The sequence below is a fragment of the Pseudophryne corroboree genome, chromosome 7, assembly GCF_028390025.1.
Source record: "Pseudophryne corroboree isolate aPseCor3 chromosome 7, aPseCor3.hap2, whole genome shotgun sequence".
In the NCBI taxonomy this organism is placed as follows: domain Eukaryota; kingdom Metazoa; phylum Chordata; class Amphibia; order Anura; family Myobatrachidae; genus Pseudophryne; species Pseudophryne corroboree.
In genome coordinates, this window is record NC_086450.1 from 371,759,963 (window position 1) to 371,780,061 (window position 20,099).

Consider the following 20,099-nt stretch of genomic DNA (forward strand, 5'->3'; position numbering starts at 1 on the left):
TTACCCCTACTTATTACAGCTTGACAAAGGCAACACACGGCTTGACACCAGTTGTCCGCATTTCTGTTGAAATAATTCCACACTGAAGAGCTGATTTTTTTTGTATTTTGACCAGGCATGTCAATGGCCATATTCCTCCCACGGACAACAGGTGTCTCCCCGGGTGCCTGACTTAAACAAACCACATCACCATCAGAATCCTCCTTGTCAATTTCCTCCCCAGCGCCAGCAACACCCATATCCTCATCCTGGTATACTTCAACACTGACATCTTCAATTTGACTATCAGGAACTGGACTGCGGGTGCTCCTTCCTGCACTTGCAGGGGGCGTGCAAATGGTGGAAGGCGCAAGCTCTTCCCGTCCAGTGTTGGGAAGGTCAGGCATCGCAAACGACACAATTGGACTCTCCTTGGGGATTTGTGATTTAGAAGAACGCACAGTTCTTTGCTGTGCTTTTGCCAGCTTAAGTCTTTTCTTTTTTCTAGCGAGAGGATGAGTGCTTCCATCCTCATGTGAAGCTGAACCACTAGCCATGAACATAGGCCAGGGCCTCAGCCGTTCCTTGCCACTCCGTGTCGTAAATGGCATATTGGCAAGTTTACGCTTCTCCTCAGACGCTTTTAATTTTGATTTTTGGGTCATTTTACTGAACTTTTGTGTTTTGGATTTTACATGCTCTGTACTATGACATTGGGCATCGGCCTTGGCAGACGACGTTGATGGCATTTCATCATCTCGGCCATGACTAGTGGCAGCAGCTTTAGTACAAGGTGGAAGTGGATCTTGATCTTTCCCTATTTTTTTAACCTCCACATTTTTGTTCTCCATATTTTAATGCGCACAACTATAAGCCACCACAGGTATACAATGTAGATGGATGGATAGTATAGTATTATATTACTTATGGACGACGAGTGCACTGACGACACAGAGGTAGGTACAGCCGTGGCCTACCGTACTGCTATATATATATATATACTGTATAATAATAACGGACCTGGTGGACACTGTCAGCAGACTGCTAAACTAGTATAAAGAAAAAAAAAGCCACCACAGGTATACAATGTAGATGGATGGATAGTATAGTATTATATTACTTATGGACGACGAGTGCACTGACGACACAGAGGTAGGTACAGCCGTGGCCTACCGTACTGCTATATATAATATACTGTATAATAACAACGGACCTGGTGGACACTGTCAGCAGACTGCTAAACTAGTATGAAGAAAAAAAAAGCCACCACAGGTATACAATGTAGATGGATGGATAGTATAGTATTATATTACTTATGGACGACGAGTGCACTGACGACACAGACGTAGGTACAGCCGTGGCCTACCGTACTGCTATATATATATATAATATACTGTATAATAATAACGGACCTGGTGGACACTGTCAGCAGACTGCTAAACTAGTATGAAGGAAAAAAAAGCCACCACAGGTATACAATGTAGATGGATGGATAGTATAGTATTATATTACTTATGGACGACGAGTGCACTGACGACACAGAGGTAGGTACAGCCGTGGCCTACCGTACTGCTATATATATATATATATATATAATATACTGTATAATAATAACAGACCTGGTGGACACTGTCAGCAGACTGCTAAACTAGTATGAAGAAAAAAAAAGCCACCACAGGTATACAATGTAGATGGATGGATAGTATAGTATTATATTACTTATGGACGACGAGTGCACTGACGACACAGAGGTAGGTACAGTCGTTGCCTACCGTACTGCTATATATAATATACTGTATAATGGCCCTCATTCCGAGTTGATCGGTCGCAAGGCGAATTTAGCAGAGTTACACACGCTAAGCCTACGCCTACTGGGAGTGTATCTTAGCTTCTTAAAATTGCGACCGATGTAATCGCAATATTGCGATTACAAACTACTTTGCAGTTTCTGAGTACCTTCAACCTTACTCTGCCTGTGCGATCAGTTCAGTGCTTGTCGTTCCTGGTTTGACGTCACAAACACACCCAGCGTTCGCTCAGACACTCCCCCGTTTCTCCAGCCACTCCTGCGTTTTTTCCGGAAACGGTAGCGTTTTCATCCACACGCCCATAAAACGCTGTGTTTCCGCCCAGTAACACCCATTTCCTGTCAATCACATTACGATCGCCGGAGCGATGAAAAAGCCGTGAGTAAAAATACTATCTTCATTGTTAAATTACTTGGCGCAGTCGCAGTGCGAATATTGCGCATGCGTACTAAGCGGATTTTCATTGCGATGCGATGAAAAATACAGAGCGAACGACTCGGAATGAGGGCCAATAATAACGGACCTGGTGGACACTGTCAGCAGACTGCTAAACTAGTATGATGAAAAAAAAAGCCACCACAGGTATACAATGTAGATGGATGGATAGTATAGTATTATATTACTTATGGAGGACGAGTGCACTGACGACACAGAGGTAGGTACAGCCGTGGCCTACCGTACTGCTATATATATATATAATATACTGTATAATAATAACGGACCTGGTGGACACTGTCAGCAGACTGCTAAACTAGTATGAAGAAAAAAAAGCCACCACAGGTATACAATGTAGATGGATGGATAGTATAGTATTATATTACTTATGGAGGACGAGTGCGCTGACGACACAGAGGTAGGTACAGCCGTGGCCTACTGTACTGCTATATATATATATATAATATACTGTATAATAATAACGGACCTGGTGGACACTATCAGCAGACTGCTAAACTAGTATGAAGAAAAAAAAAGCCACCACAGGTATACAATGTAGATGTATGGATAGTATAGTATTATATTACTTATGGACGACGAGTGCACTGACGACACAGAGGTAGGTACAGCTGTGGCCTACCGTACTGCTATATATATATAATATACTGTATAATAATAACGGACCTGGTGGACACTGTCAGCAGACTGCTAAACTAGTATGAAGAAAACAAAAGCCACCACAGGAGTGTTTTTCAGGCAGACAAACATATACTGGACTGGTGGTCACTGTCAGCAAAACTGTGCACTGTACTACTGCTATAACTGCTCCCCAGTCCCCACAATTAGGCAGTGTGAGCAGTGCACTCAGCACAGATATATCATGCAGCAGTGCAGCACACTGAGCACAGATATGGTGGAGCGTTTTTTCCAGGAAGAGAAACAACGGATCAAACTCACTGGTGGTATTAAAATCAAAACCCTGCACTGTACTCCCTAACAGCTGCTCCCCGTCCCCAATCCTCCCCACAATTATAACTAAGTCACTCTTTTCTACTATAACGGAGAGGACGCCAGCCACGTCCTCTCCCTATCAATCTCAATGCACGTGTGAAAATGGCGGCGACGCGCGGCTGCTTATATAGAATCCGAATCTCGCGAGAATCCGACAGCGGGATGATGACGTTCGGGCGCGCTCGGGTCAACCGAGCAAGGCAGGAGGATCCGAGTCTGCCTCGGACCCGTGTAAAAAGGCTGAAGTTCGGGTGGGTCGGTTTCCGAGAAACCGAACCCGCTCATCACTACTAAAGATGACACACACACACACACACACACACACACACACACACACACACACACAGTCCTGTCCCCACACTCACTACAGATGACACACACACACACACACACACACACACACACACACACACACACACACACTCCTGTCCCCACACTCACTACAGATGACACACACAGTTCTGTTCCCACACTCACTACAGATGACACACACACAGTCCTGTCCCCACACACACTACTGATGACAAACACAGAGTCCTGTCCCCACACTCACTACAGATGACACACACACACACACACACACACACACACACACACACACACATGCAAAGTCCAGTCCCCACACCACTACAGATACCACACACACACACACACACACACACACACACACACACAAACACACACACACCTGTCTCCTCACTCACTAAAGGTGACACACACACACACACACTTACTACAAATGTTACTCTCTCTCTCTCTCTCACACACACACACACACACACACACACACACACAGTCCAGGATCTGGCTTCTACTCACCCCAGTCACTGTGTACGGGATGCTGCTGCTGGCACTGTGGGTCCACACTTCCCTCCTCCCCTGCCACGCTGCTCAGCACAATTTTCTGTCTTCCTGCACTTCCTGGATTAGTCACGTGACCAATCCGAGCTGTCCATCAGAGCTCAAACACGCACCCAGTGTGAGGCATGCCTCACATTTTTCTGTTCTATGCGATCTGATTGGCCGCTGTGTAGCCCGCCCATCTGTACAGGCAGTGGTTGACAGTGTGAGAGATGAGGCTGAGCTGCCGCTGCCTCATCTCTATCTCTCCCTGCAGTTCCAGGAGCCCTGCAACTCTGGTAAGTTTTATCTATAAACTGATGATTGCATTAATACAAAGAAGATGCTTATAAGGTATAAATATCTTCTTTGTGTTATCCCAATCATTTTTATAGTAAGAACTCTGAGTATGATAGGGAGCATGACGGGTGAGGCTCTGCCTCCCCTGACTGCACATCCTTGGTTCAGTGGTGATGTATTGTGCTGCCTCAGTCCAGTCACAGTGGTGGTGTCCTCTGCTGCCATATGTCCAGTCAGTGGCATAAGTTTGTCCCAGTCGCCCGGAGGCATGATAAATGTTGGTGCCCCCCACATATACACACACATACCATATGTAGCTATCCGGCACTAAGGGTGAACAGTAGCAGCATGCTCAGGTACCTTTCCCAATGGTAATATAGATACACATAGAAAGTGGACGCACTCCAAGTCAGTCATTACAATAAAACAGACACCAGCATACCATTATAGTACACCTACAGTGCTCCCTCACCCGCCAGCAGGTCTCGATGGAGATGCTTTGGGGTAGTGGTGTGCCGATATAATTAGTGTTCACTCTAGGATTTTTTTAGGGCAGGGTGCTGATCACGGGGATGGCACATTTTCCATTCGGGAGGGCACATTTTTCATTCAGGAGGGCACATTTTTAAGTTAGATGGGCAAACTTAGGTACATACTATAATGCTTGGTGCTCCCATTCCTATAGGCGAAAACATGGAAATCAAAAATTTAGGGGCGTTGTTTCGTGGGGAAGGGGCGTGGCCACATAAGAGTGGCAATTCACATTACACCACACAGTAGTGCACCTAATACACATTGCACCAGGTAGAGCCTCCTATACACACTGCGACAGGTAGAGCACGTTATACATATTGCGCCAGATAGAGCACATTATACACATTGCACCATGCAGAGCACTGAGACACACTGCACCAGGTAGAGAGCACTGAGGCACACTGCACCAGGTAGAGAGCACTGAGGCACACTGCACCAGGTAGAGACCACTGAGGCACATTGAACCAGGTAGAGACCACTGAGGCACATTGAACCAGGTAAAGAGCACTGAGACACACTGCACCAGACAGAGAGCACTGAGGCACCATGCACCAGGTAGTGAGCACTGAGATTGAAGTTTACAACTGCAAGGAACTTACAAGGTTAATTTAGCACAGGGGGACTCTCATGTGCTTACCGAGTCCGGCGGTGCACGGCTTGTTCCGGCGGCGTGGCGGGGTCCGGCAGGCAGCAAACAGCGGGACGGCAGGGCGCACAAAAACAGGCAGGGCGGGATTCAGCTGTCTAAAAAGGGGGCAGGGCGCAGCGCCCTGTGAAAGACACCTAGCGTGAACACTAGATATATATAAATAAAATACAAATGCCTCATTCACTTAAACACACACACGCCTCTTTCACTTAAACACACACGCCGCTTTCACACACATACACATGCCTCCTTCACTTAAAAACACACACGCCGCTTTCACACACACACACATGCCTCCTTCACTTCAAAACACACACACTCACACACACACACACACCTCCTTCACTTAAAAACACACACGCCGCTTTCACTTGAACACACACACGCCGCTTTCACTTAAACACCCACACATGCCTTTCACTTACACACACACACACACACACATGCCTTTCACTTACATACACACACATGCCTTTCACTTATACACACACACACACACACACACACACACACACACGGACACCCCTCCATATATTTATAAAGTAGCGTGTACCCAGACCAGGTGTGTGCTCTGTACATAGTCCTGTAGAAATGCTCAAATGCCTCCTTTAATCCTTTCCTCTCACACACATATCTCTCACTTACACACAAACACACCTCTCACACACGCCTCTCACTTACACACACACACACACCTCTCACACACGTGCCTCTCACTTACACACACACACGCCTCTCACTTACATACACATGTCTCTCACTTACACACACACATGCCTCTCACTTACACACACATGCCTCTCACTTACACACACACACATGCCTCTCAGACACATGCCTCTCACTTACACACACATGCCTCTCACTTACATACACATGCCTCTCACTTACACACACACACACACACACACACACACACACACACACATGCACTCACTTACACACATGCCTCTCACACACATGCCACTCACACACACACACACACACACACACACACACACATCACTCACACATGCTTCTCACACACATGCCTCTTTTACTTGAACACACAACTTTCCTTAAAAACACACACACACACACACACACACACACCTCAAAACACAGCACACGCAAAACACAGTACTTCCAACATTTATTAAAGCCCCCCCCCTTCCCAAATACACCTATCCCCCACCCCCCACACAGTGCCTAACTTTGGCTATCATCAGGCTGACGGAGGAGCAGAGAGCTTCCCTCAGCTAGCTTGCTTAACTAGAAGGGCCCGGAAGGAGCTGCTCTCTGGAGCTCCCCGTAGCTGCAGCCAGTGCCAGCTCTCTGTAAATACAGGAGGCAGCTTCCGTGTCACTGACACAGCTCCTCCGTCTGCAATAGCAGCGGGAGACAGTGGAGGAGATGTGCCCCCTTGTGGGCAGGAGCCCGGCGGCAGCCGACTCCAATGCCTCCCACAGTTCTGCCACTGTGTCCAGTGTTGCTGTATAAGTCCAGTCCACTGCAGTTGTGCTGTGTTGTCCTGCATCTGTACAGTGGTAGTGTCTTGTGCTGCATCAGTCCAGTCACAGTGGTGGTGTCCTCTGCTGCCATATATCCAGTGCTGCTGTATAAGTCCAGTCCACTGCAGTGGAGATGTGTTATCCTTCATCAGTCCATTGGTGGTATCCCTGTGCTGCTGTATATGTCCAGTGGTACTGCCGTATATGTCCAGTGATACTGCCATATGTGTCCAGCGGTACTGCCGTATATGTCCAGCGGTACTGCCGTATAAATCCAGTGATACTGCCGTATATGTCCAGTGGTACTGCCATGTAATTCCAGTGATACTGCAGTATTGGTACTGCCGCATAAATCCAGTGGTACTGGCGTATAAATCCAGTCCAGTGATGCTGCCGTATATGACCAGGGGTACTGCCATATAAATCCAGTGATACTGACGTATAATTCCAGTGATACTGATGTATAATTCCAGTGGTACTGGCATATAAATCTAGTGATACTGCCGTATAAATCCAGTCCTGTGTTACTGCCATATAAGTCCAGTGGTACTGCCATATAATTCCAGTGATACTGTTGTATAATTCCAGTGATACTGCCGTATAATTCCAGTGGTACTGGTGTATAAATCCAGAGATACTGCCGTATAAATCCAGTCCAGTGCTACTGCCGTATAAATCCAGTGATACTGCTATATAATTCCGGTGATACTGCCGTACAATTCCAGTGATACTGCCATATAATTACAGTGATACTGCCATATAAGTCCAGTGATACTGCCGTATAAATCCAGTATTACTGCCAAATAATTCCAGTGATACTGCCGTATAATTCCAGTGGTACTGGCGTATAAATCCAGTGATACTGCCGTAAAATTCCAGAGATATTGCTGTATAAGTCCAGTGGTAATGCTGTATAAATCCAGTGGTACTGCTGTATAATTCCAAAGATACTGCCGTATAATTCCAGTGGTACTGGCGTATAAATCCAGTGACACTGCCGTATAAATCCAGTCCAGTGTACTGCCGTATAAATCCAGTGGTACTGCCATATAATTCCAGTGATACTGCCGTATAATTACAGTGATACTGCCGTATTATTCCATTGGTACTGGTGTATAAATCCAGTAATACTGCCGTATAATTCCAGTGATACTGCCATATTATTCCATTGGTACTGGTGTATAAATCCAGTAATACTGCCGTATAATTCCAGTGATACTGCTGTATAATTCCAGTGGTACTGCCGTATAAATCCAGTGGTACTGACCTGTGCTGTATATTATTACTCCATTTAGAGGGGTTATAAATATTTAATCCAAATAATTTTTACAGGGTTTGCCCTGTGTTCTGTAGGGATACACTGTCCTGTGCCGTATATTGTGTTATATAACTCCAGAAAAATAATGGAGACATTTTTTTTTGAGGATAAAATAGGGAAAGATCAAGAACCACTTCCTCCTAGTGCTGAAGCAGCTGCCACTAGTCAGTGTGCTAGTAGAGGGCATGTAAAATCCAAAAAGCCAAAGTTCAGTTAAAAGACAAAAAAATAAATTGAAATGGTCTGAGGAGAAACGTAAACTTGCTAATATGCCATTTACAACATGGAGTGGCAAGGAACGGCTAAGTCCCTGGCCTATGTTCATGACTAGTGGTTTAGCTTCACATGACGATGGAAGCCCTCATCCTTCCGCTAGAAAAATGATAAGAGAAAAGCTGGCAAAAGCACAGCAAAGAACTGTGCATTCTAAGATGGTATCATAAATCCTCAAGGAGAGTCCAAGTGTGTCAGTGGTTGCTATGCCTGACCTCCCCATCACTGGATGGGAAGAGGTGGCTCCTTCCACCATTTGCACGCCCTCTGCAAATGCTGGAAGTAGCACCCACAGTCCAGTTCCTGATATTCAAATTGAAGATGTCACTGTTGAAGGACACCACGATGAGGATATGGGTGTTACTGGCGCTGAGGAGGAAGTTGACAATGAGGATTCTGATGGTGATGTGATTTGTTTAAATGAGGCACCGGGGGAGGCACCTGTTGTGCGTGGGATGAATAAGCTCATTGTGATGCCTGGGCAAAATACCAAAAAAGCCACCTCTTCGGTGTGGAATTATTTCTCCACAAATCCGGACAACAGGTGTCAAGCCATGTGTTGCCTCTATATAGTAATCGATATGAAGCAATAATATTCGTTCTACAGGATGAATCCAGCTGTTTATGATGTATCAGAATCCAGATGAATTCTAGCATTGAGTTTGATGATCATATGAAAAAGAATATTAAAACAAACAATGTGTAGTATTGTCAATAATAAATAGTTCAAGATAGAAAGACTTGGTGACCGGAAAATCTTCTAAGTGAAAATGGTGTATCCCACTCACACTAAATTGAGTGCTTTTGTGCATATAAAGGTATCTTTTAATAATAGATGTCCTCTACTCAGCTATACATGCATACAGTCGAAAAGAACTCGCTGGGATGGGCGTACCCAGGACTCACACAAAGTGCGCTGAGAAGACTCCTATCAAGTTATCTTTAATCTTAAATCCAATAAACAGTGGCGTACCCCGACTCACGCAAAATGTCGTTTATGAATTCTCATAACGGTATCTTTTGCTGAGTTGCAGCCAGGTACAGTCAACCACTTGAGTCTTTCAGATACAGGGTTATAAAACTCTTAATCCAATGAGTTTTCCCAAAAAATTTTTTATTCCATCGACATAGTACTCCAAAAATTAAAAATTTCCACGTACACAATATGGGAAAATAAAAAGTCACATATAAAATATAAAAAAGTAAAAAAAAATATCTGTGCAAAAAAGTCAGAAGTCTGTTGCTATTAAGCAATAACAGTAGGTATTCATCAGGCTACTCACAGTCCAGATCTGACGCGTTTCGGTCAATAGACCTTTGTCAAGACATGTCTGGACTGTGAATGGCCCTGATATTTATGTGACGTTCAAGTTCAACAAATCAGTGAGTAGCAGGAATTGATGTCAACATTGCATCAATTAATTTATCATATAGTTAAATTCATTAAAAAATACATCTAGCGTCACAATGATACATTAGTGTTGGAAACCGCACTGTTAAAACAGAACTATACAGAATGAATAAACCTCTAAAACGCCATACGATCGGAAAATCAACAAACTCCTGTAAAACAATTTCCAGAAGTGAAGGATCATGGGACATGTAGTTTCCAAGTGCCGCAATCGGGCCAAGTATGGTAGTTCCGCCGGAAGTCACGTCATCCGTTAGGCAAAGATACCGTAACTCGTCCTAATGCATCATGGGACATGTAGGTTAATGTTTATAATAGCTCAGATCACGGACTTATTGTGAAAGAGAAAGCGCTATTATTCACTTCCGCAGAATCCAGTCATATATAAACCTATCCAAAACAGAAATTATTGTATATTCAAAAACATATTGTAATATTTAACAAACATGAGAAACAATCCAATCAACATTAAATTTCCATGATAGTAACAAAATATTAATAATCAGGTGGATTTCAACACTATCATTATTATAAAAACCATTTCAATTTGGAATCACAATTTAGCACATACGGGCTTAGGGTATTGTAAGTATAGATACAGTTAGTTTCAGTTTTTGCAAGTTGGGTAGTTATGTCTTTCTGTCTAAGGTTTTCTTTAACGTGTTTAATGTCATAAAAACCAACTATATGTGAAACAGAACAGTTATGGATCTTTTTAAAATGGGACGAGAGCGAATGGGTTTCAAGTCCCTTTTTAATATTACGGATATGTTCCCCCCATCTGGGTTATTAAATCTCTCATAGTCCTGCCTACATAATAGAGAGAACAGGTACACTTGATGGCATATATGATACTTTTGGTGTGGCAAGTGATAAAACCACAAATCTTTAGTTCCTTATTGTCAATATATATATTTTCAATCTTATTGTTGCCCTCACCCTTTTTATTCTTACACCCAAGGCAACAACCACATCTATAAAAGCCCTTAGAAGTGATTCTGGGAGTGGAAGATATAATAGGCAATGCACTCTAAACAAGTTTAGATTTGAGATTGGGGGCTTTGTGGTAAACATGGACTGGTCTCTCGGGAACGAAAGTCCCAATCACAGGAACTTTACGCAAAATGTCCCAATGTTTTTTTCAAAACTTTTTCAATAGATCTAGGCTGGTAATTAAATTCTGTTATGAACGCCCAGTCGTATTTGGTATCTTTACTCCCATTATTATTATTATTACATTTTATTTATAAGGCGCCACATGTGCTTCGCAGCGCCGTACAAAGGACAGTAGAGGGAGACAAAACATAGCATTACAGTAAATAAATAACAGAAATAGAGTACAGGTAACATAGAGCACCACACATTCTCAAGACATAATACAGCTAAGATGTAAGTATTGAGGGATTGATCATCGTACTAGTAGAGGCTGGTGGCCATAGATGGAGATGAGCCTTTACTTGCAGGGTAAAGATGGTCTTTGAGTAGGGGAGAGCTGCAAATGAAATGTGTTGAGACGAGGGCTTAGATAACAAGAGGAAAGAGGGCCCTGCTCTGAGGAGCTAACAATCTAGTGGGGAGGGGCGATAGACAGATGACAAGAGGTGCAGGTAAGCGGGAGTTAGCCTGATGGCAGTATGCAAGCAAAGCTGAGATGTTCACGGCATGAGGCAGGGGGGTGCAGGCGTGGCTTCAGGACTGGGTTATGCATCGGGAGGGTATGCTTTGATGAATAGGTGGGTTTTTAGTGCCCGTTTGAAGCTTTGCATGGTCGGAGAGAGTCTAATGGAGTTGGGGAGTGCGTTCCACTGAAGGGGAGCAGCACGGGCATAGTCTTGAACACGAGCATGGGAAGCAGTGACCAGGGCGGTGGAGAGGCGACGGTCATTGGTCGACCGTAGGGGGCGGGAGGGCGTATAAAGGGAGAGGAGGTTGGAGATGTAGGGAGCAGTGGAATTAGAGATGGCCTTGTATGTGAGGGTGAGGAGTTTGAAGAGGATTCTGTAGGGGAATGGAAGCCAGTGTAGATTTTGGCGAAGGGGAGTGGCAGATGTGGTGCGGCGGGAGAGGAAGATAAGCCTAGCTGCAGAGTTTAGGACAGATTGGAGGGGAGCAAGATGGGAGCAAGTGAGGCCAGTGAGGAGAACATTGCAGTAGTCAAGTCGTGAGATGACCAGTGAGTGGATGATGAGTTTAGTTGCACTCTGGGAGAGATATGGCCTGATACGAGCAATGTTGCGTAGCTGGAAATGACAGGATTGTGCCAGAGCTTGTATATGGGGTGCAAAGGAGAGGGAGGAGTCGAGTGACACCCAAGCAGCGGAGTTGGGGAATGGGGGAGATGGTGGTGTTGTCAACAATGATAGAGATATTGGTCGGGAGTGTTGCTCTGGATGGGGGGAAGATGATGAGTTCAGTTTTGTCCATGTTGAGCTTCAGAGAGCGCTCAGACATCCAGGAGGAGATTGCGGAGAAGCAGCTGGAAACCTGGGAGAGGACAGAGGGGGACAGATCAGGAGAGGAGAGGTAGAGTTGTGTGTCATCAGCATAGAGCTGGTATTGAAGGCCAAAGGAGTTAATGAGTGCAACCAGGGAAGAGGTGTACAGGGAGAACAGAAGGGGTCCAAGGACAGAACCCTGAGGGACACCAACAGGAAGGATGGAAGGGTGTGAGGTGGTGCTGGAGGCAGACACAGAGGGGTAAATTTACTAAGGTCCCGATTTTGACCGAGATGCCGTTTTTTCTTCAAAGTGTCATCTCGGTAATTTACTAAACTCAAATCACGGCAGTGATGAGGGCATTCGTAATTTTTTGGAAGTCCAACAAAAAAAATACAAATGAATACACCATCGGTCAAAACGCGGCTGTTTAAGTATGAATCTCGGTAATTTACTAAGAAGTGCAAAGCAAAAAACAAACAAACACTGCCGTGAAAAATTACAACTCGTAAAAAAGTGCTAAAAAAAAACAGACCTGCTTTTTTAATCCGTGATTGTATAGGCATGCAGGGATCCATGAGATCTGTGCATGTATATCAGTGGGAAGGGGTGGGAAAGTGGTTATTTTCTTTAAAAAAATTGCGTGGGGTCCCCCCTCCTAAGCATAACCAGCCTCGGGCTCTTTGAGCCGATCCTGGTTGCAGAAATATGGGGAAAAAATTGACAGGGGTTCCCCCATATTTAAGCAACCAGCATCGGGCTCTGCGCCTGGTCCTGGTTCCAAAAATACGGGGGACAAAAAGAGTAGGGGTCCCCCGTATTTTTAAAACCAGCACCGGGCTCCACTAGCTGGACAGATAATGCCACAGCCGGGGGTCACTTTTATATAGTGCCCTGCGGCCGTGGCATCAAAAATCCAACTAGTCACCCCTGGCCGGGGTACCCTGGGGGAGTGGGGACCCCTTCAATCAAGGGGTCCCCCCCCCAGCCACCCAAGGGCCAGGGATGAAGCCCGAGGCTGTCCCCCCCCATCCAATGGGCTGCGGATGGGGGGGCTGATAGCCTTTTGTGATAATGAAAAGATATTGTTTTTAGTAGCAGTACTACAAGTCCAAGCAAGCCTCCCCCGCATGCTGGTACTTGGAGAACCACAAGTACCAGCATGCGGCGGAAAAACGGGCCCGCTGGTACCTGTAGTACTATTACTAAAAAAATACCCAAAAAAAGACAAGACACACACACCGTGAAAGTAAAGATTTATTACATACATCCACACAAACATACATACATACTTACCTTATGTTCACACGAGGGTCTGTCCTCTTCTCCAGTAGAATCCAAGGGGTACCTGTTGAATAAATTCTACTCACCAGATCCAGGGTCCCAGGGTCCGCGGGGCAACCATTTGTAATCCAGGTACTTGAATAAAATAACAAAACGGAGAGCCGAGCCATGCACTGAAAGGGGCCCCATGTTTTCACATGGGACTCCTTTCCCCGAATGCCCGAAACCCACTCTGACTGATGTCTAAGTGGGTTTCTTCAGCCAATCAGGGAGCGCTACGTTGTAGCACCCTCCTGATCGGCTGTGTGCTCCTGTACTGTCTGACAGGCGGCACACGGCAGTGTTACAATGTAGCGCCTATGCACTCCATTGTAACCAATGGTGGGAACTTTCTGCCCTGCGGTTGACCTAAAGTGACGTCACCGCTGAGCAGAAAGTTCACACCATTGGTTACAATGGAGCGCATAGGCGCTACATTGTAACACTGCCGTGTGCCGCCTGTCACTCAGTACAGGAGCACACAGCCGATCAGGAGAGTGCTACAACGTGGCGCTCCCTGATTGGCTGAAGAAACCCACTTAGACAGAAGTCAGAGTGGGTTTCTGGCATTCGGGGAAAGGAGTCCCATGTGAAAACATGGGGCCCCTTTCAGTTCGTGGCTCGGGTATCCGTTTTGTTATTTTATTCAAGTACCTGGATTACAAATGGTTGCCCCGAGGACCCTGGGACCCTGGATCTGGTGAGTAGAATTTATTCAACAGGTACCCCTTGGATTCTACTGGAGAAGAGGACCGACCTGCGTGTGAACATAAGGTAAGTATGTATGTATGTTTGTGTGCATGTATGTAATAAATCTTTACTTTCACGGTGTGTGTGTCTTGTCTTTTTTTGGGTATTTTTTTAGTAGTAGTACTACAGGTACCAGCGGGCCCGTTTTTCCACCGCATGCTGGTACTTGTGGTTCTCCAAGTACCAGCATGCGGGGGAGGCTTGCTGGGCCTTGTAGTACTGCTACTAAAATCAATATCTTTTCATTATCACAAATGCTATCAGCCCCCCCATCCGCAGCCCATTGGATGGGGGGGGACAGCCTCGGGCTTCACCCCTGGCCCTTGGGTGGCTGGGGGGGGGGACCCCTTGATTGAAGGGGTCCCCACTCCCCCAGGGTACCCCGGCCAGGGGTGACTAGTTGGATTTTTGATGCCACGGCCGCAGGGCACTATATAAAAGTGACCCCCGGCTGTGGCATTATCTGTCCAGCTAGTGGAGCCCGGTGCTGGTTTTAAAAATACGGGGGACCCCTACTCTTTTTGTCCCCCGTATTTTTGGAACCAGGACCAGGCGCAGAGCCCGATGCTGGTTGCTTAAATATGGGGGAACCCCTGTCATTTTTTTCACCATATTTCTGCAACCAGGATCGGCTCAAAGAGCCCGAGGCTGGTTATGCTTAGGAGGGGGGACCCCACGCAATTTTTTTAATGATTTTACACAGTTTAATTTAAAAAAAAAAAAAATGAACCCCAGCACGGATCACACAGATCCGGCCGAGATTCATTTTTAAAAAGTCGGCAGTGTTTTGCTAATCACTGCCGTAAAAAAATGAAAAAAAACAACGAATGACATCGACATCGGAAAACCCGAAAAGGCAAAATACGGCAGCTTAGTAAATTAGTCGTAATAAATTAAAAAAGTTGCAGTTTTACACTTTCGATGTCATTCGTGATTGAACTTTGACCTGAAACGGGAAAATACGAATGTTAGTAAATTTACCCCAGAGAAGGAGCGGTTATTGAGGTAAGAAGAAAACTAGTCAAGGACAGTGCTAGAGAGGCCAGCGTTTTGGAGTGTGCACAGGAGGAGAGGATGATCTACGGTGTCAAAGGCAGCAGAGAGGTCCAGAAGGATGAGCAGAGAGAAGTGGCCCTTGGATTTGGCCAAAAGCAGGTCATTGGTGACTTTCACCAGGGCAGTCTCAGTTGAGTGGAGTGGGTGAAAGCCAGATTGTAGTGGATCAAGGATGGAGTTGTAAGAGAGGTGGCTTGTGAGACGGCTGTAGACCAGTTGTTCAAGTAATTTGGAGGCGAAAGGGAGAAGAGAGATGGGGCAGTAGTTAGTGGGTGATGAGGGGTCAAGGTTGGGTTTTTTGAGAATAGGTGAGACCAGAGCATGTTTGAATGGCGAGGGGAAGATGCCGGTAGAGAGGGACAGGTTAAAGAGGTGAGCAAGGTGGGAGCAGGTAGTGGGGGAGAGGGAGCGGAGAAGACTGGAGGGAAGGGGGTCCAGGAAGTGAACAAGCCCTGCGGGGTGAAACGCGTTTTCCGGACACAGCGGGTCCACCAACGCCAGTCTTAGCACATGGATTAACACCCCCATTGCTGAAACATTCACAGGTTATGCACACCCTGTGTGCCTGCAACAATTGCTTTTGTCAGTTTTAATCTGGATATTCCCGGAGATGATCTGCATTTAATCATCTATTTATCGGATCACAGATAACAGTGTTTATTTAATGAGGACCCTGACAGGCTTATCTTAAGTCCATACATATGTGTGTCCCCTCAATTCTTTTTTGTTATTTATACAGATTGCACATACAATATAGCCGGGCTATTATTCTAATTGGCATTTCATTGGTGCAAATAATAGAAACTGTTACTAATAGGTCAATTCGAGACACTTCATTAGCAGGCATATGGGCTTTATATCAGTGTATAGTTTGTCTGTTTTTTCGCATGTGGGATAATGACTATAGAACAACTATTATAAGGACCTTATAACTATTATGACGTGCATATACTGTATTTTTATGCTGTTTTTCAGTAACATTCTTTGTTTGGGAATCACCTCAATATATATTACATTGTATCTACATAATTTCAGTGATTCCTTTTTCATTCATTCTTTCGTATTTCCGTGGACTCTCAGCTATGATCCAGGGTGCACGGTCCCGCGGGAGTGGGCACCGGTGCATCCAGCCTAACGTAGAAAGCAGATCCACACTTTTCCTATGTGACTACTGTCACACTCTCTTATTTAGGTGCACTCTCATTGGTGTCTAACCCACCTGCCTTCTCTACTATCAAACCACACTGCCAGTGCCCGATCTCATCCGATCTTGGAAGCTAAACAGTGTTGGGCTGGGTCAGTACCTGAGGAGGAGACTCACAGGGAATACCCAGTGTTGTAGAGCAGGAATAATTTAACATGATGTGCGTCATATGACACCAACAGCAGTATCACCACTTATCTTTATCTTTCAAATACTATTTCTTGTTACTGTTAGACCACCAGTAATTGATTTGCAAGATCCTTTGATTCAATTACAATTGCAAATTTGTGTGTTTCATGGTGACTGGCATGAACCTGGCATTGTCTCTTTAAATACTTTGACCTTTTCAATACAGACATAATATTTAATCTACAACATAGTGGTTTCATTAACACAGATTGTCTGTACTGGTCGGGCTGAAATGGGTGTAAGACTTTAAAGTGTCTACAGCCTTTCTTATCACATTCAGTAAGATAGGACCAGGACATTTTTACGTTTTTTTCTATATGTACATCATATTTTTTCACTATATTCAACTTGGATCATGTATCTCACAATGGGTAATCACATTGTTTTTAAATCAATATCTCAATAAAGTATGTCTTAACAGTATATTTCATGATTAATTAAAATTTATTGAAACAGATTTCAACTAACAAGAATGCGCCCACACAAGAGCCTTTCTCTCTCTCTATTGACCTGGAGTGGGCGAAAGCCAGATTGTAGTGGATCGAGGATGGAGTTGTCAGAGAGGTGCCTTGTGAGACTGCTGTAGACCAGTCATTCAAATAATTTGGAGGCGAAAGGGAGAAGAGAGATGGGGCAGTAGTTAGTGGGTGATGAGGGGTCGAGGTTGGGTTTTTTGAGAATAGGTGAGACCAGAGCATGTTTGAATGGCGAGGGGAAGATGCCGGTAGAGAGGGACAGGTTAAAGAGGTGAGCAAGGTGGGAGCAGGCAGTGGGGGAGAGGGAGCGGAGAAGACGGGAGGGAAGGGGGTCCAGGGGGCAGGTGGAGGGGGGGAGGATAAGATGAGGGAGTGGACTTCCCTTTCAGAAGTGGGACGGAAGGAGGACAGGGTGGGATAGATGGAGGGGAGGGGTAGAGGGGGCAGGGGGGTAGCAGAGGGGTGACGGCGGGAGATGTCGTGTTGGATGTCCTCATTTTTGGAGATGAAGAAGGAGGCAGAGTCAGTGGCAGTGAGGGAGGATGGGAGGGGAGGAGGAGGGGGGCGAAGGAGAGTGTTGAAAGTTTCAGAGACGGCATGGACAGGCGGACTGAGAAGAGATGAGTGCTTGGAAAAAGGATTGCTTGGTGAGGAAAAGAGCAGAGCTGTAGGAGGAGAGAATAAACTTGAAATGGAGGAAGTCCGGCAGAGAGTGAGATTTCCTCCAGGAGCGTTCAGCGGAGCGTGAGCATTTTTGTAAGAAATGTGTCAGTTTGGTGTGCCAGGGTTGGGGTTTGGAGCGGCGGAGGAGGACAGAGGAGAGGGGGGCCACAGAGTCGAGAGCAGCGGTTAGGGAAGAGTTATAGAAGGAGGCTGCCTGGTTGGGACAAGTCATAGTGGAAAGAGGAGAGAGGAAAGTCTCGAGGGAGGACATGAAAGTGGGGTTGAGAGACCCAAGATTGCGTCTGGTGGTGGTGGGTCTGGGCGTGGAGAGGAGGAAGGAGGATGAGAGGGTGAAATAAAGCAGATGGTGGTCAGAGAGAGGGAAGGAAGAGTTGGAGAAATCAGATAGATCACATCGGTGGGTGAAGACAAGGTCGAGGGAGTGGCCGAGATTGTGAGTAGGGGTGGAGGTCCATTGAGAAAGTCCAAAGGAGGTGGAAAGGGCGAGAAGATTAGTGGAAGCAGCATTAGTGATGTCAATAAGGATGTTAAAGTCACCGAGCATGACAGAGGGGAGGTCGGTGGAGAGAAAGTGGGGAAGCCAGGCAGCAAAGTTGTCGAGGAAAGGTGAACAGTGGCCAGGGGGGCGGTAGATCACTGCCATAAGGAGGTGAATGGGGTAGAAGAGGCGGATAGTTTGGACCTCGAAGGTGGAAAAGGTGAGGGAGGGCTCAGGTGGGATGACACGAAAGGTGCAGATAGGGGAGTGAAGGATGCCCACGCCTCCACCCTGGCGGCCATCAGGTCTGACCGTGTGGGTGAAGGAGAGGCCTCCATAGGAGAGGGCTGCAGGGGAGGTGTTGTCAGAGGAGGAGAGCCAGGTTTCAGTGATGGCAAGAAGGTGAAAAGAGTGGGAGATGAAGAGGTCGTGGATAGTTGGCAGCTTGTTGCAGATTGATCTAGCATTCCAGAGTGTACAGGAGAAAGGTGTTAGGTTCCTGGTGCTCAGAACACAGGACACAAGACAAGGAGAAAAAAAAAATCTCTTTTTTTTTTTTTTTTTAAATCAAGGCAAGAGTCAAAAAATTATTTCTTTTTCTTCTTCTTCTTTTTACAAAGCTCTTTAGGTCTGACCAAGGTAATTCCCCAAACATTGTCTGAACTGATGGTACCACCCAGCAAGGCTGCGTTCAAATCAGAGACAGGTTTCTTACCCTTGGGAGCTGAACTTTCTGGTAAAGTACTATTATTAGAAGAAGAAGAAGTCAAAAAAGCACATCCTGCAGTCAAAACATCGGGCTGGGACTCTTGTGCAGAGTAAACAGTATTTGGTGGACTCTCAGCAGACAAGACGGGTGACTTAGAGGAACCTGAACCAATTTCTTTGGAACCGTATCTTTTAACAATTGCATCACAGAATGCTAGGGGATCCTGAAGAATGGGATCTTCAGCTTTCATTAGGCTGGTTGCCCACTCAGAAGGCTCTCCTCTAAAAGAATAAATCAGATAGAGCCCAAGGTTTTCTGAAGTGATGCCCAGAAATGGTCTAGACAACATAATAGTGTAATAGTGTTTGAAAAGCGCCAGAAATTGGGCGAAGTCCCCATCAAAGGTTATGGATGTTGAGATATCAGAGTCAGGATCTGTTTCCTTCTCATCTGGCTGACTGGAGTGCTTTGCTAGGACCTGGTCACTATTGACCTTACTCGAGGCTGAGACACTCTGAACCCCACCCGGGGCTGAGACTTTCTGAACCCCACCCGGGGCAGTGACTTTCTGAACCCCACCCGGGGCAGTGACTTTCTGAACCCCACCCGGGGCAGTGACTTTCTGAACCCCACCCGGGGCAGTGACTTTCTGAACCCCACCCGGGGCAGTGACTTTCTGAACCCCACCCGGGGCAGTGACTTCCGGGAACCCCGCTGGGGCAGTAGCCTCCGGGAACCCCGCTGGG

The 20,099-nt window shown here is 45.9% G+C and overlaps 1 pseudogene; it reads left to right on the top strand.

Moving 5' to 3' along the window:
• Positions 1 to 16,839: 16,839 nt before the first annotated feature.
• Positions 16,840 to 16,958, top strand: LOC134947125 (5S ribosomal RNA; annotated as a pseudogene).
• The last annotated feature ends 3,141 nt before the right edge of the window (positions 16,959 to 20,099 follow it).